This window comes from Antechinus flavipes, chromosome 2 (assembly GCF_016432865.1).
Source record: "Antechinus flavipes isolate AdamAnt ecotype Samford, QLD, Australia chromosome 2, AdamAnt_v2, whole genome shotgun sequence".
NCBI lineage: Eukaryota > Metazoa > Chordata > Mammalia > Dasyuromorphia > Dasyuridae > Antechinus > Antechinus flavipes.
In genome coordinates this window covers 557003879-557029502 of record NC_067399.1, presented here as the reverse complement: position 1 = coordinate 557029502, position 25624 = coordinate 557003879, and positions in this window count along the sequence as shown.

The window sequence follows — 25624 nt, the reverse complement described above, 5'->3', positions numbered from 1 at the left end:
GAATGGGTTCTGTCAATAAAAAGTTATAATTATTCAAAAACAAAAACAAAAACATCAAGTTATTTTATTTCTCTGTGTCCCAAGCAACTCTATAAGACTAAGAGTTAAGTATGAGTTTCCAATCTACATAAGTAGAGGGAATTTCCACATTGGGATTCCTCCAAGAAAATGAAATCATATAACTCTTACTCTTTCCCTGCAAAGGGTAATTCTTTTTTTTTTTTTTAAGTAACTTTTTATTGATAGAATGTATGCCAGGGTAATTTTTTTACAGCATTATCCCTTGCATTCACTTCTGTTCCGATTTTTCCCCTCCCTCCCTCCACCCCTTCCCCCAGATGGCAAGCAGTTCGTTACATGTTGAATAGGTTGCAATATATCCTAGATACAACATATGTGTGCAGAACCGAACAGTTTTCTTGTTGCACAGGGAGAATTGAATTCAGAAGGTATAAATAACCCGGGAAGAAAAACAAAAATGCAAGCAGTTTATATTCATTTCCCAGTGTTCTTTCTCTGGGTGTAGCTGCTTCTGTCCATCTTTGATCAATTAAGGCTCTCTTTATCGAAGAGATCCACTTCCATCAGAATACATCCTCAAATAGTATCGTTGTTGAGGTATATAATGATCTTCTGGTTCTGCTCATTTCACTCAGCATCAGTTCATGTAAGTCTCGCCAGTCCTCTCTGTATTCATCCTGCTGGTCGTTCCTTACAGAACAATAATATTCCATAACATTCATATGCCACAATTTACTCAACCATTCTCCAATTGATGGACATCCTTTCATTTTCCAGCTTCTAGCCACTACAAACAGGGCTGCCACAAACATTTTGGCACATACAGGTCCCTTTCCTTTCTTTAGTATCTCTTTGGGGTATAAGCCCAGTAGAAACATTGCTGGATCAAAGGGTATGCACAGTTCGATAACTTTTTGAGCATAGTTCCAAATTGCTCTCCAGAATGGCTGGATGTGTTCACAATTCCACCAACAATGTATCAGTGTCCCTGTTTTCCCACATCCCCTCCAACATTCCCCATTATCTTTCCCTGTCATTCTAGCCAATCTGACAGGTGTGTAGTGGTATCTCAGAGTTGTCTTAATTTGCATTTCTCTGATTAATAATGATTTGGAGCATATTTTCATATGTCTATAAATAGTTTCAATTTCTTCGTCTGAGAATTGTCTGTTCATATCCTTTGACCATTTATCAATTGGAGAATGGTTTGATTTCTTATAGATTAGAGTCAATTCTCTATATATTTTGGAAATGAGGCCTTTATCAGAACCTTTGATTGTAAAAATGTTTTCCCAGTTTATTGTTTCCCTTCTAATCTTGTTTGCATTTGTTTTGTTTGTACAAAAACTTTTCAATTTGATATAATCAAAATTTTCTATGTTGCGGTCAATAGTGATCTCTAGTTCTTCTTTGGTCATAAATTCCTCCCAAAGGGTAATTCTTATTCACTCAGAATTTAAAGTGAATGTAAAGCAAGAAAAACACTACGCTAGAAATTATTTGTACATGCTGGTGGAGTTGTGAACTGATTCAACCATTTTGGAGAATAACTTGCAACTATGTCTAAAGAGTTATAAAAGTGTATATATCCTTTAATCCAGCAATATTGCTACTAGTCTGTATTGCAAAGAGATTAAGGGGAAAAAAAAGAACAGGTATTTTTGTGGTGCCAAAGACTTGTATGTTGAAGGGATACCCTTCAATTGAGGAATGACTGAACAAATTGTGGAATTATTGGAATATTATTGGCCTATAAGAAATGACAAACAGAAAGATTTAATAAAAACCCACATTGCTGCACAAGAATTTTGAGACAGTGCCCCTTTTACCCCAGGAGCATAATTCGACCCTAAAGATAAAAAAGGAAGAAATAACAAAAGAAAAGGAAAGAAAATTAGCAAGAAACAGAAAAGAATCATGATTACAGAAAACTACAATGGTGAACAAGGAAGAGCAAAAAAAAAAAAAAAAAAAAAAACTCTCAAAATGAGACAAATCTAACCACAAAATAAATCCAAAATCAGAGGATTGTAGAGGGCCAGAACTCTGGAGAAGTATACTTGAAACAAAGTGTTAATTTAGTGGAATTGATGAGATAATGGTTCTCTAGTTCATATATATCTTGCATGATATAATGATATAACCACTCTTGTTTGATATAATGACATAATCACTCTTTATTGGCTTACATTCAGTATACTGTAATGATGTAATTGTAATAGAGTATTTAAGAACTGGGGATAAAGTCAGACTCAGACTGAGACTGGTGGAGACTAGATCAGACTGATACTGGGTCAGACTATGACAGACACAGACTGCGAAGGAGACAATAAAGACTTTGGACTCTATTCTTGTCCATCTTTGTGGTGATTATCCTGCTGAGACCAAGGCCCTTCTGGAGGACCTCCAGAAAGCTAGCCTGAACATTACAGAAGACAGAATGTCCATAGAGGAAATCTCAAAGAATGATATGAATTGGTCTCAAGTCAACTCTCAAGCCAGAGATTTCTTGGAAGTGCTCATAAAATATTTTATAAGGCAAATAGGAGAGGTAGAAAATAAATGAAAAAAGAAATGAGAGATATGTAAGAGAAGTCTACAGCTTGGAAAAGGAATACAATTCCTTAAAAGATAAATTGACTAAATGCAAAAAAAAAATCAGGGAAGAAAACAATACTTTGAAAAGTGGAATCAATCAAATGGAAAAAGGATAAAAAAAACTAATTGAAGAAAATCACACATTAAATCTAGAACAGACTAGGTGGAAAATAATGACTCTAGGAGACATCAAGAATCAATAAAACTAAAAGGAATGAAAAAATGGAAGAAAATGTAAAATACCTTATTGGAAAAACAACCAACTTGGAAAATAGATCCAGAAGAGACAATTTCAAAATTATTGGACTATCTGAAGACCATGACCAAAAATAAAAAGTTAGGATAGCATTTTTCAAGAGATAATCAAAGAATACTGGCCCAATATTCTAGAAACAGAAGGGGAAATAATCATTGAAATAATCCAGTGATCACCTTTGGATAAAAAAAAAAAAACCTACAAAGGAAAGGCAAACAAACATTGTTACAAAACTCCAGAATTATAAGCTCAAGGAAAAAATACTTCAACCTGCCATACACAAACAATTCAAACATCAAGAAGCAACAGTAAGGATTAACCAGGATCTTGCATCTTCTCCAATAAAGGATTGGAAGGCCTAGGATATCATATTCTGAAAAGCCAAAGACCTGGGTTTACAAAAAGAATTACCTACCCAGTGCGATTCAGCATCATCTTTCAGGGAAGGCAGTAAATTTAATGATGTAAGAGACTTATGATCATTTCCATTGGGGAAAAAAAAACAGAAATAAGCAAAATTTAATCTTCAATCACAGGACTTTAAGAGAAACATAGAAATGTAAAAAGGGGGATATATATTATTTAAGGATTAAATTGTTTACATTTCTAGATGGGAAAATGATATCTGTAACTCTAGAGAACTAATTTTTTACTGGAGTAGACCGGGGGTCATCACATAGATAGAGGGTATGATTGTAAATGAACTCTAATATAATGATATCAAAGAAAAAGACAATAAGGGATTGTACTAGGAGAAAAGGGAAGGGAAGTACAGTGGGGCAAATTAGATCACATGAAGAGGCACAAAAGACCTCTTACCATTGAAGGAAAGTAAGGAGGAGTATGAGCATTGTCTGAGGCTTGATCTTATCAATTTTGGCTCAAAAAAACCTTATTCAGTTGGATATAAAATTTTTTCTAACCATATAAAGAAGTAGGAATTGAAAGAGGAAAGAAAAGGAAGGGGGCTGGAAAGAAAGGAGGGCAGAAAAACTAGGGAAAAATAGTAAGAGAAAAAAGAAGGAATGATTGAAAATAAGGTAATGGGTGAGATGGGTCAAAAAATCCCACAAAACATTAATAACGATATGGTGGGAAAAGAGAACAACAGTACATATAGAGGAGAAAAAAGGATGGATGGAAAGACACAGCTGGTAATCATAACTGTGAATGTGAATGGGATGAACTCTCCCATAAAAAAGGAAGGGAATAAGAAAGTGGATTTAAAAAAACAGAATCCGACAATATGCTGCTTACAAGACACACATTTGACAGAGAGAGAGAGAGAGAGAGAGAGAGAGAGAGAGAGAGAGAGAGAAAGAGAGACAGAGAGAGAGAGAGAGAGAGAGAGAAAGAGAGAGAGAGATACAGAGTAAAAGTAACAAGCTGGAATAGACTTAATTATGATTCAGCTTTAGTAAAAAAAAAAAAAAAAAAAAAAAAAAGCAGGGGTAGCAATTCTGATCTCAGATAAAGCAAAAGTATAAATAGATCTAATTAAAAGAGATAATGAAGGAAAGTACATCTTAATAAAGGGAACTGTAAACAATGAAGTAGTAACTGTATTAAATGTACATGCACCAAGGGGTAAAGTGTACAAATTCCTAGAGCAGATATTAAGCCAGTTATAGGAAGAAATGGACAGCAAAACTATTAGTGGGGAACCTCAATTTCCTCCCCTCCTCAAAATGAGACAAATCTAACCACAAAATAAACAAGTAAGAAACTAAGGAGATTAATAGATTCTGGAAAGAAGCTTAGGCATGATAAACCTCTGGAGAAGATTGAAAAGAGACAGAAAGGAATACATCTTTTTCTCTGCAGTACATGGCATATACACAAAAACTGACAATGTATTTGGGCATACAAACTTCACAATCAAATGGTGTTGTGTTCGGACTAACTCTCTGGAGGATCTTAGTACCAAACTGAGTCCTTGGTCTTAGAAGAGCAGTGATGAGGCAAGACTCACATGGATGGTCAAAATATGGAGTCCATTTATTCCAAATTCACTCAGTCTTAAATACCTAATATCCTTATATAACCAAACCAACACTGCACATGTGCTATATATATATAAATATTGCTATTATATGTAGATGAGTCTTTGCCACTTGGTATCACTCTGCTTTAATTACAGCACAGGTTGTCACTGTCCACTGACTTCTCAGGAAGGCCAAGAGCCCTCAGTGGAGATGGGGAACCAAACCAGACATTGTCAGCAAGTTCCCTCTAGGTTGAAGAGTCTTATATCTCACCCAGAGTTTCCCCAATATGTATGGCCCTCTACAAAATGCAGAAAATCAAAAAAAGTATATGTTTCCTTTTCAGATCATAATGCAATAAAAATTATATTCAATAAAGCCAGGGAAAGATAGACTAAAAACCAATTGGAAATTACATAATCTAATTCTGAAAAATAAGTTAGTCAAACAAGAAATCAAAGAAATAATCCAAAATTTCATCCAAGAGAATGACAATAATGAGACAGTGTACCAAAACCTATGGGATACAGCCAAGACAGTTCTTAGGGGAAATTTTATTTCTCTAAATAGTTAAAAGAATAAAAGAGAGAAAGAGGAGATCAATGAATTGGGCATGACATTAAAAAAGCTAGACAAAGAACAAACTAAAAACTCCCTATTATATAACAAATTAGAAATTCTGAAACGCAAAGGAAAGATTAATAAAATTGAAACCAAGAAAACTATTCCACTAATTGATGAAACTAAGAGTTTATTTTATGAAAAAATCAAAAATACATAAATCTTTATTAATTTGATTAGAAAAAAGAAAAGAAAAAAACCCGTCATCAAAAATGAAAAGGTTGAATTTACCATTAATGAAAAAGAAATTAAAGGAATAATTAGGAGCTATTTTGCCCAACTATACATCAGCAAAGCTGACAATCTAACCAAATTTGATGAATATCTACAAAAATATAAATTGCCCAGATTAACAGAAGAGGAAAAAATTACTTAAATAGTCCAGATTTTAGAAAATAAATTGAACAAGCCATCAGTGAAAATCCTAAGTACACAATAATAATATTGTTTGATGATCAACTTTGAAAGGTTTATTATTGTAATTAAGTCAGGTGATCCAAGACAGTTTCAAAGGACTCATTATAAAAATGCTATTCACATCCAAAGAAAGAAATGATAAATTCTGAGTGCAGATTCTTGTATGTGTGTGTTTTCTTCTGCAACATGGCCAATATGGAAACACATTTTGCATGAATTCATATGTGTGATAAATATATAACATGTGTTCTCAAGGGATGGGGACACGATCAAGGGAGAGAATTTAGAACTGAAAAAATACATTTTAAAGTTATAAATATAATTGGGAATTATTTAAAAATAAATAAATTTCTAACATATAGATATAGGGAAACATGATAATGTACAGTAGAGCATTTGAACAACCAGCCTCTAAACAAGAAATTTAAATTTCATTATATTTCAAAACTTTGGAAACTTTTCTAGAAAACAAAGTAATAACTTGAAAAATTAAACAAGCAGGGAAAAGGGCATTCTCACTATACAAATATTTTAAGTGGCTTGATGGATTAGATGCATTATCATTCTATAAGAGCTGAGAGTAACTCATTTTATAGAGTAAAACAATTAAAAATTAGAACTCAAAAGAAATTTAGTAAGCATTACAACCACATGTAATGAAATAATAATATGGCTAGGTATATGGAATGCTCTGGATTTCAAATTATTACTTCTATTCTAAATGTCTTTAGGCTCTGTTGTCCAGTTTCCAAGGTAGGATCTATCTATGAATCTGTCTTTATTGTCTAAGATAATGATAAATGTTAGAGAGTATGTGGGGAAACTTGAACACTAATTCATTGTTGGTAGAGTTGTGAAACGATCCAACCATTCTGGAGAACAATTTGGAACTATGTCCAAAGAGCTATAAAACTGTGCATACCCTTTGATCCAGCAGTGCCACTACTGGGTCTCTATGCCAAAAAGATTATAAAAGAGGGAAAAGAATTCATATATGTAAAAAATGTTTGTGGCAGTACTTTGTATAGTGTCAAGGAACTAGAAATTGGGTGGATGACCACCAATTGGGGAATGGCTGAATAAGTTAGGATATATGATTATAATTAAACATTACTAGTGTAATGGAAAGAATAAGGAAGCTGATTTCAAAAATGTTAGGAAAGACTTATCTGAACTGATGTTTAGTGAAGTGAGCAGAATCAAGAGAACAGTGTACATGATAACAGCAAGACTATGTGATGAATCAATTGTAAAGGGCGTGGTTCTTCTAAAAAATGTGGTGATTCAATGCAATTCCAGTGAACTTAGCATAAAAAATACCTTCTACATCCAGAAAGAGAATTATGAAGACTGAAAATGGATCAAAACATAATATTTTCACCTTTTTCTTGTTATTGTTGTGGTAGTGATGGTTTGTTTTCTTTCTCATTTTTTTTTTTTTTACCTTTTGGTCTGATTTTTCTTGTATAATGTGACAAATATGGATATATGTTTAAATGAATTGCACATATTCAGTCTATTTAAGATTATTTGCATTCTTGGGGAGGGAGAAGATCCTTGGGATGCACCATCTTTACATGCCTTTGAAAAAATAAAATACTATCAATTAAAAAAAAAGAAAAAAATGAATCTTTTCTGAGAGAGGACATGCAAAATGAAAACACCAAATTTGGTACAGGAAGGACTATATTTGAAAATTGATCTTTAATACAAATTCCCTCTCTCTCTCTAATTCTGTTTCTCTCTGTCTCTATTTCTCTCTCTCTCTCTCTCTGTGTTTCTCTGTGTTTCTCTCTCTCTCTCTCTCTCTCTGTTCTTCAGTTTCAAGGTATTGGCTTTGATTATCACTATTAATCCCTTCCAACTCTAATTCCTAAGAATCTATAACTTTTGTGCCTTTGAGGAGTCATTAATGTATGAAATTAGTTATTTTTTTCTTGTCTATTATCTGCACTTCTGCTATCTAATTCAAAGAAGTGGTGTCAATTTCAGATCAGTTCATATAAGAGAGACATGTCAATTATCCTGAGTATTATATTAAATAAACTCTAGTAGATTCTCCCTATTTCTTCTAGGATAAATTATAAACTCCTCTCTTTAACTTTTTATCTTTTTTTTATTATTTTCGAAACAAATGCAAAGATAACTTTTCAACATTGACTCTTGCATAATCTTGTGTTTCAGATTTTTCCCTCCTTCCCCCCACCCCTCCCCTAAATGGCAAACAATCTAATATATATTATACATGTAAAATATATGTTAAATCCAACATATGTAAACATTTATACAATTCTCTTGGTGTACAAGAAAAATCAGATCAAAAAGGAAAGTAAATGAGTAAGAAAACAAAATACAAATGAACAACAACAAAAAAAGTGAGAACATTATATATCAGTCCCCAAGTCCTCTCTCTGGTGCAGATGGCTCTCTTTGTCACAAGACCATTGGAACTGGCATCAATCATCTTGTTGTTGGAAAGAGTCACATCCATCAGAATTGATCATTGTATAATCTTGCTGCTGGGTACAATGTTCTCTTCATTCTATTCTCTTATCTTAGCATTCATTAGTTCATGGGAGTCTCTCCAGGCTTCTCTAAAACTATACTGCTAATCATTTCTTATAGAACAATAATATTCCATTATATTCATATCCCATAACTTATTCAACCATTCTCCAACTGATGGGCATCCACTCAGTTTTTAGTTTCTTGCCACTACAAAAAGAGCTGCCACAAACATTTTTGCACACGTGGATCACATTCCTTTTTTTTTTTAATTATAGCTTTTTATTTACAAGACATATGCATGGGTAATTTTTCAGCATTGACCCTTGCAAAATCTTCTGTTCCAACTTTTCTTCTCCTTCCCTCCAGCCCCTCCCCTAGATGGCAGGTAGACTAATACATGTTAAATATATTAAAGTATATGTTAAATGCAATATGTGTGCATAATCTTACTGCAGGAGAAAAATCAGATTTTCTTTAAGATCTCTTTGGAATATAGGCCCAATAGAAACATTTCTGGATCAAAAGATATGCACAGTTTGATAACTTTTTGAGCATAATTCCAACTTGCTCTCCAGAATGGCTTGATTCATTTACAGTTCTATCAACAATGTATCAGTGTCCTAGTTTTCCCACATCCCCTCCAATAATTGCCCTTGTCTTTTCCTGTCATCTTAACCAATCTGAGAGGTGTGTAATAGTATCTCAGAATTGTCTTAATTACCATTTCTCTGAGAAATAGTGATTTAGAGCCTCTTCTCATATAATTAAGAAATAGTTGTAATTTCTTCATCTGAAAATTGTCTGTTCATATCCTTTGACCATTTATCAATTGGAGATGCATTCAGTTCTTATAAATTTGAGTCAATTCTCTATAAATTTTGGAAATGAGGCTTTATCAGAACCCTTAAATGTAAAAATGTTTTCCCAATTTATCGCTTCCCTTCTGATCTAGTCTATGTTAGTTTTTTTTTCTTTTTTGTACAAAACCTTTTTAATTTCATATAATTCAAATTATCTATTTGGTATTACGAGTTCCAGTTCTTCTTTTGAAATAAATTCCTTCCTTCTCCACAGATTTGAGAGGTAAACTATCCTATTTTCTTCTAATTTGCTTATAATATCACTCTTTATGTCTAAATCATGAACCCATTTTGACCTTATCTTAGTATGTGTTGGGTGTGGATTATGCCTAATTTTTTCCATGCTAGTTCCCAAATTCCCAAATTTGACTAGTTTTTGTCAAACAGTAAATTCTTATCCCAAAAACTGGGGTTTGTCAAACACTAGATTGCTATAGTTCTTAACTATTTTGTCCTGTGACTCTAACTTATTCTATTGAATCTTCTATTTCTTAGTCAGTAGTTAATGGTTTTGATGATCACTGCTTTATAATATAGTTTTAGGTCTGGCACTGATAGGCCATCTTCAGTGGCTTTCTTTTTCATTAATTTCCTTGAAATTTTTGACCTTTTGTTTTTCCAGATGAATTTTGTTATTATTTTTTATAGGTCTATAAAATAATTTCTTGGGAGTTTGATTGTCATGGCACTCAATGAATAAATTTAATTAAGGTAATATTGTTGTTTTTATTCTATTTGTTCGGCCTACCCATGAGTACTTCATATTTTTCCAACTAATTAGGTCTGACTTTATTTGTGTAGAAAATGTTTTGTAGTTGTATTTGTATACTTCCTGATTTTCCCTTGGCAGATAGATTCCCAAATATTTTATACTATCAACAGTTGTTTTGAATGGAATTTTTTTTTTTTGTATTTCTTACTGCTAGGCTTTGTTGGTAATGTATAAAAATACTGATAATTTCAGTGGATTCATTTTGTATCCTGCAATTTTGCTAAAGTTGTGAATTATTTCTAGTAGTTTTTAGTTGATGCTCTAGGGTTCTCCAAATATACCATCATATCATCTGCAAAGAGTGATAATTTGGTTTCCTCATCACCTACTCTGATTCCCTTTTTTTTCTTTCTTGAGGCAATTAGGGTTAAGTGACTTGCCCAGAGTCACACAGCTAGGAACTGTTAAATGTTTGAGACCAGACTTGAACTCAGGTTTTCCTGACTTCAGGGCTGGTGCTCTATCTATGGCATCACCTAGCTGCTCCCTTTAATTCCTTTAATCTCTTTTTCTTCTCTTATTGCCAAAACTACCATTTCTAACACAATATTGAATAGTAATGGTGATAGCAGGCAACCTTGTTTCATTCCTGATATTATTTGGAATGATTCTATTTTGTCTCCATTACATATGATGCTTGCTGATGGTCTTTAACAGATAATACTGATCATTTTAAGGAAAAGTCTATTTATTCCTATACTTTTCAATTAAATTAAATTGAAATTTAAAACATTCCTATATTTTTAATAGGAAAGGGTGTTGGATTTTATCAAATGCTTTTTATGCATCTATTGAGATAATTATGTGATTTTTGTTAGTTTAGTTAGTGACATAGTTAATTATGCTAATAGTTTTCCTAATATTGAACTAGCCCTACATTCCTGGTATAAATCTCACTTGATCATAGTGTATTAATCCTGGGGATAACTTCTGCAATCTCAATGCTAATATTTTATTTAAGATTTTTGGATCAATATTCATTAGGGAAATTGGTCTATAATTTTCTTTCTTTGTTTTCACCCTACCTGGTGTAGCTATCAGGACCATATCTGTGTCATAAAAGGAATTTGGTAGGACTCCTTCTTTCCTTATTTTTAAGTAGTTTATATAGCATTAGAATTAATTGTTCTTTAAATGTTTGGTAAAATTCACATGTAAATCCATTTGATCCTGGAGATTTTTTTTTTCCTTAGGGAGTTGATTAATAGCTTGTTCTAGTTATTTTTCTAAAATGAAACTATTTAATAATTTATTTCCTCTTCTGTTAAAGCTTGGAAATCTATATTTTTGTAGCTATTGCTCCATTTCATTTAGATTATCAAGTGTATTGGCATATATTTGGGCAAAATAACTCCTAATTTCCTCTTCATTGGTGGAAAGTTCTCCCTTTTCATTTTGAGACTAACAATTTGATTTTTTTTCTTTTTCTGTTTTTCTTTTCTTTTCTTTTCTTTTTTTCTTTTTTTGCTGAGGCAATTGGGGTTAAGTAACTTGCACAGGGTCACACAGTTAGGAAGTGTTAAGTGTCTGAAACCAGATTTGAATTCAGGTCCTCCTGACTTCAGGGCTGGTTCTCTATCCACTGTACCACCTAGCTGCCCCAACAATTCAATCTTCTTATGTCCTTTTTCTAAACAAATTAATAAAGGTTTAGCTATTTTTTTTCATAAAACCAACTCTTAGTTTTATTTGTTAATTAAATAGTTTTCTTATTTAAAGTTTTATTAATCTCCCCTTTTGTTTTCAGAATTTCAAATTTGGTATTTAATTGAGGGTTTTTAATTTTTTTTCTAGCTTTTTTTATTTGTAAGCCCAATTCATTGAACTTCTCTTTCTCTGTTTTGTGCAAGTACACATCTAGAGATATAAAATTTTCCCTTATAACCACTTTGGCTACATTCCATAAATTTTGGTATGTTATCTCATTATGGTCATTCTCTTTGATGAAATTCTTGATTGTGTCTATGATTTGTATTTTCACCCATTCATTCCTTAGAATTAGATTATTTAATTTCTAATTAAATTTTGGTCTATTTTCTCCTGGCCTTATATTGTATGTGATTTTTATTGCATCACGATCAGAAAAAAGTGAATTTAATATTTTTGCTTTTCTGCATTTGATTTTGAGGTTTTTTTTTTTAATGCCCTAACACAGGAAAAAAGTATACTCCTTTCTGTATCCATTCAATATTCTCCAAAGAACTATCATACCTAACTTTTCTAATATTCTGTTTACCTCCTTAACTTCTCTTTTATGTATTTTGTGGTTCAATTTGTTCTGAGAGACCAAGATTGAGATCCCCCACTAGTATAGATTTGCTGTTTATTTCTTCTTGAATCTCTCTTAACTTCTCCTCTAGGAATTGCATGCTATACCACTTGGTACATATATGTTTAGTATTGATATTGCTTCATTATCTATGGTATCATTTAGTAAAATATAGTTTCCTTCTTTATCTCTTTTAATTAGATCCATCTTTGCTTTTACTTGATCTGATATCAGAATTGCTATCCCGGATTTTTTTTTTATTTCATCTGAAGCAGGATAGATTCTGCTCTAGCCCTTTACCTTTACTCTCTATGTATTACTCTGCTTTAAATATGTTTCTTGTAAACAACCTATTGTAGGATTTTGTCTTTTAATCCAGTCTGTTTTGTCCACTTCTGTTTTATAGGAGAATGTATTCCCTTTTACATGCACAGTTAAAATAACTAGTTCTGTATTTCCAGCCATCTTATTTACCCTGTTATGCTTTTCTCTTTCCTTCCCCCATTCCCTCTTCCCCAGTATTTTGCTTGTGATGACCCTCCCTCAAACAGCCCTCCCTTTAGAGTCCCTCCCCCTCTTTTACTCCTTTCCCCTAATACTTCTGTTTTCCTCTCTATTAGTCTTTCCCTTTCTTTTCCCCTTTCCCCTCAAACTTCCCTATAAGGTGAGACAAATTTCTCTGTGAAACCAAATATGGTCTGATATTCTTTTGAGTCAAATCTGAGGAGAGTAAGATTCACACAATGCTCATCCCCCTCCTTTCTTTCCCTCAATTATAACAGATCTTTTTTGCCTCTTCAAGAGATGTAATTTCTCTTATTTTATCTCCTTTTTCTTCCTTTTCAGTATGATCCTCTTTCCATCTTTAGTTTCTTTTTTCATATTATCATAATAAAATCAAATTATACCCACATTCTCTAAGTATAACCATAATAGACATATAATTCTCAATAATTCTTTCCTTTTGGCCTTTTTATGTTTCTCTTGATTTCTGTGTTTGGAGATAAAATTTTTTATTTTGTTCTCATCTTTCCATTAGAAATAGGTGAAATTCACTTATATCATTGAATGCCCATCTTCTTCCTTGAAAGAGAATGCTCATTTTAACTGAGAGAGTTATTTTTGGATGAATTCAAGTTCCTTTGCCTTTCAGAATATCAGATTACAGGCCCTTCAGTCCTCTAAGGTGGAACCTGCAAGGTCTTGAGTAATCCCAATTGTGGCTCCTCAGTATTTAAATTGTTTCCTTCTGACTGCTTAAAATATCTTTTCCTTGGTTCAATAGTTCTGAAATTTAGCCATGATATTTCTTGGGGATTTAATTTTGGGATCTCTTTCAGAAAGTGAACTGGGAATTCTTTCAATGGCTATTTTACCTTCTGATTCTAAAATATCAGGGCAGTTTTCTTTAATGATTTTCTGTAAGATAATATCTAAGTTTTTTTTTTTTCATTATGGCTTTCTGGAAGTCCTTAAATTGTCTTTTCTAGATCTATTTTTCAGGTCAGTTGTTTTTCCTAGGTAATATTTCATATTTTCTTCTATTTTTTTTCATTTGTTTGTTTTTATTGGACTGATTCTTTAAGTCTTATTGAGTCATTCACTTACATTTATTCAATTCTAATTTTTAGTGTATTATTTTCTTCAATTACCCTTTTTAGAAACATACATACACACATATTTATACAGTTATCTTGTTGCACAAGAAAAATCAGATCTAGTAAAAGAAAACTTGAGAAGGAAAACAAAATACAAGCAAACATCAACAGAAAGCATGAAAATGCTATGTTGTGGTCCACATTCAGTTCCCACAAGCCTCTCTCTGGTTGTATATGGCTTTCTTCATCACTGAACAATTGGGAACAATCATCTCATTGTTGAAGAGAGCCATGTCCATCAGAATTGATCTTCACATAGTCTTGTTGCTGTGTATAATGATCGCCTCATTTATCATCAGTTTATGTAAGTCTCTACAGGCCTCTCTGAAATGATCCTGTTGGTCATTTTTTTTTTTAATAGACTCTTTATTCATTCATATATATATATGTATGTATGTATGTATAATATATTTTTTATTGAGAAAACATATACATTGGTAATTTTTTCAACATTGACCCTTGAAAAAACTTCTGTTCCAACTTTTTCCTGCCTTCTCTCCACTTTCTTCCCTAAGTGGCAGGTAGTCCCATACATGTTGAATATGTTAAAGCATATGTTAAATACAATATATGTATACATATTTATACAGTTTATCTTGCTATAAAAGAAAAATTGGATTTAGAAAGAAGGTAAAAATAACTTGAGAAGAAAAATAAAAATGCAAGCAAAAAATAACAGACACAGTGTAAATACTATGTGTGGTGTTTTTCTTCTTTATAATAATATAATGGTTCTCTCTGGGAGAAAGGTTTCTCAGGGAGGTTTTCTGGAGGCAGCCTTAATTTCAGTTAATAAGTAATAATCACCCAAAATGCAGTCAGCTGGTAAAAATGCAAATGTTTATTTTCTCCTTCCAAAATAGCCCGGTTAGTTGAGGCCTATCTCTCTGCTTGGTTCCAAGAGCTCTTGCAGATTGTCCTTTGCTTCTGCCTATGCTTTCTTCAGCCTCCAGCCAGCCAAGTAGAAAAGGGAATGAATCTCTCTTGCCTTGGAGAGAGGGCTTGTGGGCTTCCTCCCAGAGTGCTCCTCTCCGACCCCAGTCAATGTTTTGAAGTAACTCTCTCTAACCTGAAGTAACTAACTAACATGAAGCTAAGAGCCTCTTTATATATGATTTCCCAAAGGTTGACTCCTCCTTCTGGAGGCCACCTAAGGGAAGTGTGAATTCACAAAGTTACAAAATTTACTTTGTGAATCTCCCATACTTGTGAACTCCAATGAGTATTGGTGTGAACACAAGCATTGTATCAATTAGTTCTACTTAGTACCTTGTTTCAGGTTCTGGCCCAAAACATCTCCTTGTAAGATCAGATCAATGATACTGAACCATGCTAAATTAGATAATTATTGTCTCTATCAACTCTAATGACTTAACAGTTTGTAAAGATTCCAATAGCTATGTTGTGGTCCATACTCAGTTCCTAGTGTTCTTTCACTGGGTATAGCTGGTTCTGTTCATTATTGATCAATTGGAATTGATTTGGATCCTCTCATTGTTGAAGAGAGCTAACTCTATCAGAATTGATTTGTATATAGTATTGTTGTTGAAGTGTATAATGATCTCACGATTTTGCTCATTTCACTTAGCATCAGTTTATGTGAGTCTCTCCAATCCTCTCTGAGATCATCCTGCTGGTCATTTCTTACAGAACAATAATATTCGTTAGCATTCATTTACCATAATTTACTCAGCCATTTTCCAATTGATTGGCATCCATTTAATTTCCAGTTTCTAGCCACTACAGAAAGGGCTGCCACAAACATTTTTGCACATAAAAGATCCTTTAAGATCTCTTTGGCATATATGCCCAGTAGTAGTACTGCTGGATCAAAAGGTATGCACAGGACTTCCGGTTAAGATGGCGGAGAGGAAGCACACAGCTGCATAAGCTCCACGCTTTCTCTCACTATCCATTTCATTACAAGCCTCTGAATTAATGCTTGACTGAAAAAAAAACCCACAAATAGTTACCAAGAGAGGCCATCCTTGAGATTCGCCAAGAAAGGTCTGTCTTTACTGGAGGGCTGGGACGGTTTTAGATCAGGCGCAAGTGGCGGGCAGCGGCAGTGAGAGCACGGGAGCAGACTGGAGAGGGGGTGGGGAGTGATCGCAGCCGTCTCTGCGGGGAGAGCTTTGCTACAGGATTAGATACTTTGCTCTGGCAGCAAGTCAGCAGCCCAGCAGAGAAGCTAAAAACACCGGGGGTGAAGAATAGAACCCCAAGCAGCTGGAGTCTCTAGGGACCTGGTCGCCCTCTCCCTTCCCCCCCCCCCCACAGTGACTCAGCATGCTCTGGGATCTCAGAGCGCAGGCACAGCACAAACCTGCTAGTGACTCACTGCTGCCCCCCGTAGTCTGGAGAGGAAGCTCGGTAACACCACCCAGCCCCTTCCCCAAAGAAAGACTCCAGTTTTTTCTGTTTTTCTTTGCTAGTTTGTCTTTGATTATTAGACAGAATGAGCAAGAAACTGAAGAGGACTTTAACCCTTGACAGCTTCTATACAGATAGAGAGCACACTCTAAATCCTGAGGAGACTAAAAACAGACAGTCCCCAGGTGAATCCCCAAAGGAGGAGATCATCTGTTCCTCAGTACAGATGAACCTCATAGAAGTAATTAAAAAGGCTCTCACAAGGGAGCTAGAAGAAAAATGGGAAAAGGAGAGGGAGGCTTGGCAAAAGAGCCTGGAGAAGTCAGTTAAAGAGAGAGTGGATAAAGAAGTAAAATCCTAGAAAAATAGGATTGGTGAACTGGAAAACAAAATTGGTGAAATGGAAAAAATTCCACAGAACAAAAGAACTCAATGGGACAATTAGAAATAGATTTTTAAAAAGTGAGTGAAGAAAATACTTCACTGAAAATCAGAATTGAACAATTGGAATTGAATGACTCGAGGAGACAAGAAGAATCAGTCAAGCAAATCCAAAAAAATCAAACAATGGAAAAGAAGTGAAATACCTTCTGGGGAAGACAACAGACCTGGAAAACAGATCCAGGAGAGACAATCTGAGAATCATTGGACTCCCAGAAAAGAATGATGAAAAAAAGAGCCTGGACACTATTTTCCAGGAAATTATCAAAGAGAACTGCCCAGAAGTCATAGGAACAGAGGAAAAAATAAACATTGAAAGGATTCATCGATCACCCACTGAAAGGGATCCTAAAATCAAAACACCAAGGAATATAGTGGCCAAATGCCAGACCCCTCAGACAAAGGAAAAAATATTGCAAGCGGCTAGAAAAACCCAATTCAAATATCAAGGAGCCACAATAAGGATCACCCAGGATCTGGCAGCATCCACATTAAAAGATCGAAGGGCCTGGAATATGATATTCTGAAAGGCTAAGGAACTTGGTATGCAACCAAAAATAACTTACCCAGCGAGAATGAGCATCTTTTTTCCAGGGAAGAAGATGGACATTCAACGAAGTAAGTGAATTTCATCTATTTCTGATGAAAAAGCCAGAACTTAACAAAAAGTTTGATCTACAAATATAGAACTCAAGAGAAATCTAAAAAGGTAAAGATTAATCTTGGGAACTATATTTCGACTATATAGATGTATAAAGAATACATGTATACCTTGATCTAGAAATTGATGTGGAAAGGACATAGTACCAGAAAAAGGGTAAAGTGGGGGTAGTACATCTCATGAAGAGGCATAGGAAACCTATTATATCTGAGAGAAAGAATGGAGGGGGATGAATATAGTGGATTGTTGGAATCCTTACAAACTGCTAACTAATTAGAGTTGATCTAATCTTACAAGAAGATTTTGGGCAGAACCTGAAACAAGGTACTAAGTAGAACTAATTAATACAAGGCTTGTGTTCACACCTTTACTCATTGGAGTTCAATGAGTTCACACCTCCCTTGAAGCTCTTTGTGCCAGAGAGCACTATGGGAGAAAACCCATAATCCCTCTCTCTCGTATCCCACAATTCCTCCCTCTTGGATAAAAGAAGCAGACAGAGGCTCTCGGTCAGATTTCAGTGGAGTTACGCCAGAAGCCCTCTCTCCGAGGCAAGGCAAGAGAGAATACATTTTTCCTCTTGGCTGGCTGGTTGCAGACGAAGAGTTTTCAGAGGATAAAGCTAGGAGTGGAGAGTTCAGTGGACAACCAGATTCATCTTCATCTCACACCACTGTAGTTGGTGGCTGGGCTCCCCAGAAGGAGACAAGAGAGACATTCCGTCTCTGTGTTGGTTGGAGGCTGAAGAAAGCAGAGACAGAGGCTGAAGGACAGAACCTTTGGATTTGGAGATACTCGGAGGGCCCTAAGCTAAACCGGCTGTGTTCTGAGAAGAACAAGAATTCCAACATTTGAACTCCTAACAGTGGGTATCTTACTGCCTTCAGAATTGGCTTTAAGTGAAAAATCTTAAGACATATTCAATCTATGGTGAAACTTCTCCCACCTCATTGAAAAGTGAGAAGGGAAAAGTGAAAAGGGAAGGAATAAGCTAAGCAGAAGGGAATACGGAAACTGGGAGGGAAAGGGGTAAGATAGGGGGAGGAACTCTAAGGCAGGGGGAGGGATACTAAAAACGGAGAGCTGTGAGAAGCAAGTGGTGCTCACAAGCTTAATATTGGGAAGAGGGGAAAGGGGAAAGAAGGGAGAAAAGCATAAACCGGGGTTAACAAGATGGCAAGTAATACAGAATTGGTCATTCTAACCATAAATGTGAACGGGGTAAACTCCCCCATAAAGAGGAAGCGGTTAGCAGAATGGATTAAAAGCCAGAATCCTACAATATGTTGTTTACAGGAAACACACCTGAAGCGGGAGATACATGCAGGTTAAAGGTAAAAGGTTGGAGCAAAATCTACTATGCTTCAGGTGAAGTCAAAAAAGCAGGGGTAGCCATCCTGATCTGAGATCAAGCTAAAGCAAAAATTGATCTAATTAAAAGAGATAAGGAAGGGCACTATATCTTGCTAAAGGGTAGCATGGATAATGAAGCACTATCTATATTAAACATATATGCACCAAGTGGTGTAGCATCTAAATTCTTAAAAGAGAAATTAAGAGAGCTGCAAGAAGAAATAGACAGTAAAACTATAATAGTGGGAGATCTTAACCTTGCACTCTCAGAATTAGATAAATCAAACCACAAAATAAATAAGAAAGAAGTCAAAGAGGTAAATAGAATACTAGAAAAGTTAGATATGATAGATCTCTGGAGAAAATGCAATGGAGACAGAAAGGAATACACTTCATTTTCAGCAGTTCATGGGACCTATACAAAAATTGACCATATATTAGGACATAAAAACCTCAAACTCAAATGCAGTAAGGCAGAAATAGTAAATGCATCCTTTTCAGACCACGATGCAATGAAAATTACATTCAACAAAAAACCAGGGGGAAGTTGAACAAAAAATAATTGGAAACTAAAAAATCTCATACTAAAGAATGATTGGGTGAAACAGCAAATCATAGACATAATTAATAACTTCACCCAAGAAAACGATAATAATGAGACATCATACCAAAATGTATGGGATGCAGCCAAAGCGGTAATAAGGGGAAATCTCATATCTCTAGAGGCCTATTTATATAAAATAGAGAAAGAGAAGGTCAATGAATTGGGTTTGCAACTAAAAATGCTAGAAAAGGAACAAATTAAAAACCCCCAGTCAAACACTAAACTTGAAATTCTAAAAATAAAAGGAGAGATCAATAAAATTGAAAGTAAAAAAACAATTGAATTAATTAATAAAACTAAGAGTTGGTTCTATGAAAAAAACCAACAAAATAGACAAACCCTTAGTAAATCTGATTAAAAAAAGGAAAGAGGAAAATCAAATTGTTAGTCTTAAAAATGAAAAGGGAGAACTTGTTATGAGTTCAAATGTTGGAGTTCTTGTTCTTCTCAAAACACAGGGCTTAGAGGCTTAGAGCCCTTCGGATGTCTCCAAATCCAAAGGTTCTGTCCTTCAGCCTCTGTCTCTGCTTTCTTCAGCCTCCAGCCAACACAGAGATGGAATGTCTCTCTTGACTTCTTCTGGGGAGCCCAGCCACTAACTACAGTGGTGTGAGATGAAGATGAATCTGGTTGTCCGCTGAAACCTCATCTCGTAGCTTCTTCCTCTGTAAACTCTTCGTCTGCCACCAGCCAGCCAAGAGGAAAAAATGTATTCTGCCATAGAGCCCTCATCGCTGGCCTTTTATCTGACTCTTCTGAGAGAATGGGATTATGGGTTTTCTCCCATAGTGCTCTTTGGCCCAACGAGCTTCAAGGGAGTTGTGAACTCATTGAACTCCAATGAGTAAAAGTGTGAACACAAGCCTTGTATTAATTAGTTCTACTTAGTATCTTGTTTCAGGTTCTGTCCAAAACATCTTCTTGTAAGATTAGATCAACTCTAATTAGTTAGCAGTTAGTAAGGATTCCAACAGGAACTCGCCACTAATGAAGAGGAAATTAGAGCAATAATTAGGAGTTACTTTGCCCAACTTTATGCCAATAAATTCGACAAGTTAAATGAAATAGAAAAATACCTCCAAAAATATAGCTTGCCCAAACTAACAGAGGAAGAAGTAAATATCCTAAACAGTCCCATCTCAGAAAAAGAAATAGAACAAACTATCAATCAACTCCCTAAGAAAAAATCCCCAGGACCAGATGGATTTACATGTGAATTCTACCAAACATTTAAAGAACAATTAGCTCCAATGCTATATAAACTATTTGAAAAAATAGGGATTGAAGGAGTCCTACCAAACTCCTTTTATGACATAGACATGGTACTGATACCTAAACCAGGTAGGCTGAAAACAGAGAAAGAAAATTATAGACCAATCTCCCTAAAATCTTAAATAAAATATTAGCAAAAAGATTACAGAAAATCGTCACCAGGATAATACACTATGACCAAATAGGATTTATACCAGGAATGCAGGGCTGGTTCAATATTAGGAAAACTATTAGCATAATTGACTATATCAATAACCAAACAAACAAAAACCATATGATCATCTCAATAGATGCAGAAAAAGCATTTGATAAAATCCAACATTCATTCCTAATAAAAACACTTGAGAGCATAGGAATAAATGGACTTTTCCTTAAAATATTCAGGAGCATATATTTAAAACCTTCAGTAAGCATCATATGCAATGGGGAAAAACTGGAACCTTTCCTAGTAATATCTGGAGTGAAGCAAGGTTGCCCACTATCACCATTATTATTTAATATCATATTAGAAACACTAGCCTCGGCAATAAGAGTCGAGAAAGATATTAAAGGAATTAGAGTAGGCAATGAGGAAACCAAACTATCACTCTTTGCAGATGATATGATGGTATACCTAGAGAACCCCAGAGATTCTACTAAAAAGCTATTGGAAATAATTCATAATTTTAGCAAAGTAGCTAGCTACAAAATAAATCCCCATAAATCCTCAGCATTTTTATACATCACCAACAAAACCCAACAGCAAGAGATACAAAGAGAAATTCCATTCAGAATAACTGTTGATACCATAAAATATTTGGGAATCTATCTACCAAAGGAAAGTCAGGAATTATATGAGCAAAATTATAAAAAAGTCTCCACACAAATAAAGTCAGACTTAAATAATTGGAAAAATATTAAGTGCTCTTGGATCGGCCGAGCGAACATAATAAAGATGACAATACTCCCTAAACTAATGTATTTATTTAGTGCTATACCAATCAGACTTCCAAGAAAATATTTTAATAATCTAGAAAAAATAACAACAAAATTCATATGGAACAACAAAAAGTCGAGAATCTCAAGGGAATTAATGAAAAAAAAAATCAAATGAAGGTGGCCTAGCTGTACCTGATCTAAAATTATATTATAAAGCAGTAGTCACCAAAACCATTCGTATTGGCTAAGAAATAGATTAGTGGATCAGTGGAAAAGGTTAGGTTCACAAGACAGAATTGTCAACTATAGCAATCTAGTATTTGACAAACCCAAAGTCCCTAACTTCTGGGAAAAGAATTCATTATTTGATAAAAACGCTGGGATAATTGGAAATTAGTATGGTAGAAATTAGGTATGGACCCACACTTAACACCATATACCAAGATAAGATCAAAATGGGTCCATGATCTAGGCATAAAGAATGAGATTATAAATAAATTAGAGGAACATAGAATAGTTTATCTCTCAGACTTGTGGAGGAGAAAGAAATTTGTGACCAAAGATGAACTAGAGACCATTACTGATCACAAAATAGAAAATTTTGATTACATCAAATTAAAAAGCCTTTGTACAAATAAAACTAATGCAAACAAGATTAGAAGGGAAGCAACAAACTGGGAAAACATCTTCACAGTTAAAGGTTCTGATAAAGGTCTCATTTCCAAAATATATAGAGAACTGACTCAAATTTATAAGAAATCAAGCCATTCTCCAATTGATAAATGGTCAAAGGATATGAACAGACAATTTTTCAGAGGATGAAATTGAAACTATTACCACTCATATGAAAGAGTGTTCCAAATCATTATTGATCAGAGAAATGCAAATTAAGACAACTCTGAGATACCACTACACACCTGTCAGATTGGCTAAGATGACCGGAAAAAATAATGATGAATGTTGGAGTGGATGCGGGAAAACTGGGACACTAATGCATTGTTGGTGGAGTTGTGAATGAATCCACCATTCTGGAGAGCAATCTGGAATTATGCCCAAAAAATTATCAAACTGTGCATACCCTTTGATCCAGCAGTGTTTCTTTTGGGCTTATATCCCAAAGAAATACTAAAGAAGGGAAAGGGACCTGTATGTGCCAAAATGTTTGTAGCAGCCCTATTTGTAGTGGCTAGAAACTGGAACATGAATGGATGCCCATCAATTGGAGAATGGCTGGGTAAATTGTGGTATATGAATGTTATGGAATATTATTGTTCTGTAAGAAATGATCAGCAGGATGCATCCAGAGAGGACTGGCGAGACTTACATGAACTGATGCTAAGTGAAATGAGCAGAACCAGGAGATCATTATACACTTCGACAACGATATTGTATGAGGACATATTTTGATGGAAGTGGATTTCTTTGACAAAGAGACCTAACTGAGTTTCAATTGATAAATGACGGACAAAAGCAGCTACACCCAAAGAAAGAACACTGGGAAACGAATGTGAACTATCTGCATTTTTGTTTTTCTTCCCGGTTATTTATACCTTCTGAATCCAATTCTCCCTATGCAACAAGAGAACTGTTCGGTTCTGCAAACATATATTGTATCTAGGATATACTGCAACATATCCAACATATAAAGGACTGCTTGCCATCTAGGGGAGGGGGTGGAGGGAGGGAGGGGAAAAAAAATCGGAACAGAAACGAGTGCAAGGGATAATATTGTTAAAAAAAAATCACCCTGGCATGGAATCTGTCAATATAAAGTAATTATTAAATAAAAATTTTAAAAAATGCTATAAAAAATAAAAAGGTATGCACAGTTTGATAACTTTTTGAGCATAGTTCCAAATTGCTCTCCAGAATGGTTGGATCCATTCACAACTCCACTAACAATGCATCAGTGTCCCAGTTTTCCCACATCCCCTCCAACAATGGTCATTATCATTTCCTGTCATCTTAGCCAATCTGAGAGGTGTTCAGTAGTATCTCAGAGTTGTCTTAATTTGCATTTCTCTGATAAATAGTGATTTGGAGCACATTTTCATATGATTAAAAATAGATAAAGCTTTTTGTTAAATCTGAAGGCTCAGAAGTGTCTTGGATCATCATACAATTGATCATCATACAATATTGTTGTTACTATATGCAGTGTTCTGGTTCTGCTTACTTCACTTTGGATCAATTCATGTCACTCTTTTTGTGTTTTTCTAAAAGCATCATCTAAATCATTTTTATTGCACAAGCATAACTATCTACCGCACTTTGTTTAGTCACTCACCTATTGGTAAGCATTGTCTACATTTTCAATTTTTTGCCAACACAAAAAGAAAGACCTGGTAGAAATATTTTTGTACATATACATTTTCTTTTTCTTTTCTTTTTTTTTTTAAAAATCTTTTTGGAATACAGACTGAGTAGTAGTAGTAGTACTAGGTAAAGCATTATGCATAGTTTTATAGCCCTTTTTCCATAGTTCCAAATTGTTCTCCATAATGGTCAAATCAGTTCACAATTCCACCAATGAAGCTTTAATGTCCAAATTTCCAAAATAAATCCAATAAATCCAAATAAATTACCTCTAACATATATTATTTTCCTTCTCTTATATAGGTGTGAGGTAGTACCTCAAAGTTGTTTTTAATCTGCATTTCTCTAATCAATAGTGATGTAGAACTTTTTTTTGGTATGAATATAAACTGCTTTGATTTTACTCAGAAAAATGTCATAATCCTTTGACCATTTATCAATTGGGAAATGATTGAATTCTTATAAATTTGATTCAATTCTCCAAATGTCATATACTTTTCTATATGTGTATGTATTAGTGCTTTCCTAGATAATTCTTTATCTCAAAATTTGTCATGGAAATTTAATTTTTACCTGGAAAATTGGGATATAAAATGGGTTAAAAATGAAGTCCTGAGAGATGCATCAGTGAAGCATAGCTTCATGAAACATATATATCAGATTTTATCATTTTAGAACTACTCTCTCTACTGGATTCTGATATTCTATTGTAAGAACAGAGATGATTTTATTCCATAACAAATAGCTATAATATTCCCCCCTTTTCCTTAGCTCAGAGAAAACAACAGTCTTTCTTTGTCTATGCTTGGGATGGTTATGCTAGTTAATAATTTTCCCTTGCAACCTATAACTGTTTGTTCAAAGGTTGATCTGTGTACAATATTTGTTGATTTAATATTTTTGTTTTGTGCTTCTCACTGACATGTTTTTTCCTGCCCACATAAAAACTTAGTAAATTACAATTAGCTTTGAATAGAATAACTTAGAAATTGTCTACTGAGAGTATAAGTTCCTATTTCAATATCAGTCATCTAGGGAAAGGAAATCTGACCTTTCCCATTTATTCCAGAAGTTGCTATTATTGATGATCTATCATGCCAAGACAAAAGGGAATCATGACTACTAACTTCAAAAATCTTAATTAACACTATAATCCTCCAAACCTGAAAAACAGGAAAAGCACATAACCAAAATAGCTGTCATTCATCAATTCTTTGTATTTTCATATCTTTATCAACCAGCAGATTTAAAAAGCAGAATCAACAGTGCTTGAGAGAAACATTTTTTGGGGGTACTAGGTTTTTTCCTAGTCCTTTAAAGTCTTTTTATTTGCATTTGTTATCTTTTCCTTTGCAGGATCACATTGAATACAAGTCAGAATCTTATAGTCCTAAATGCTTATGATGATATCTGGGATTCAACAGAGTCTTTCATCTGTGGATCTCAAAGATCACTATTTTGATTAGGAAATAAATATGCTTCAATTGTTGTTAGGAAAAAAAATGGAGGTTACCTAATACAAAAATAAAACCAAAATACAACTCCAAGCATAATGCATCTATTTTTTCTTACCATTTATATAGAACCAAAAAAGAAACTTTATCCTTAAAGCAATAGCTTCCTGTGCAACAGCATAATGAAATTGAGTTATATTACCTTAGGCTAATAAATCAGGTTCCTTCCTGGCACCAGTCTAAGTTGGGTCTATTCCTCTAAGTTTT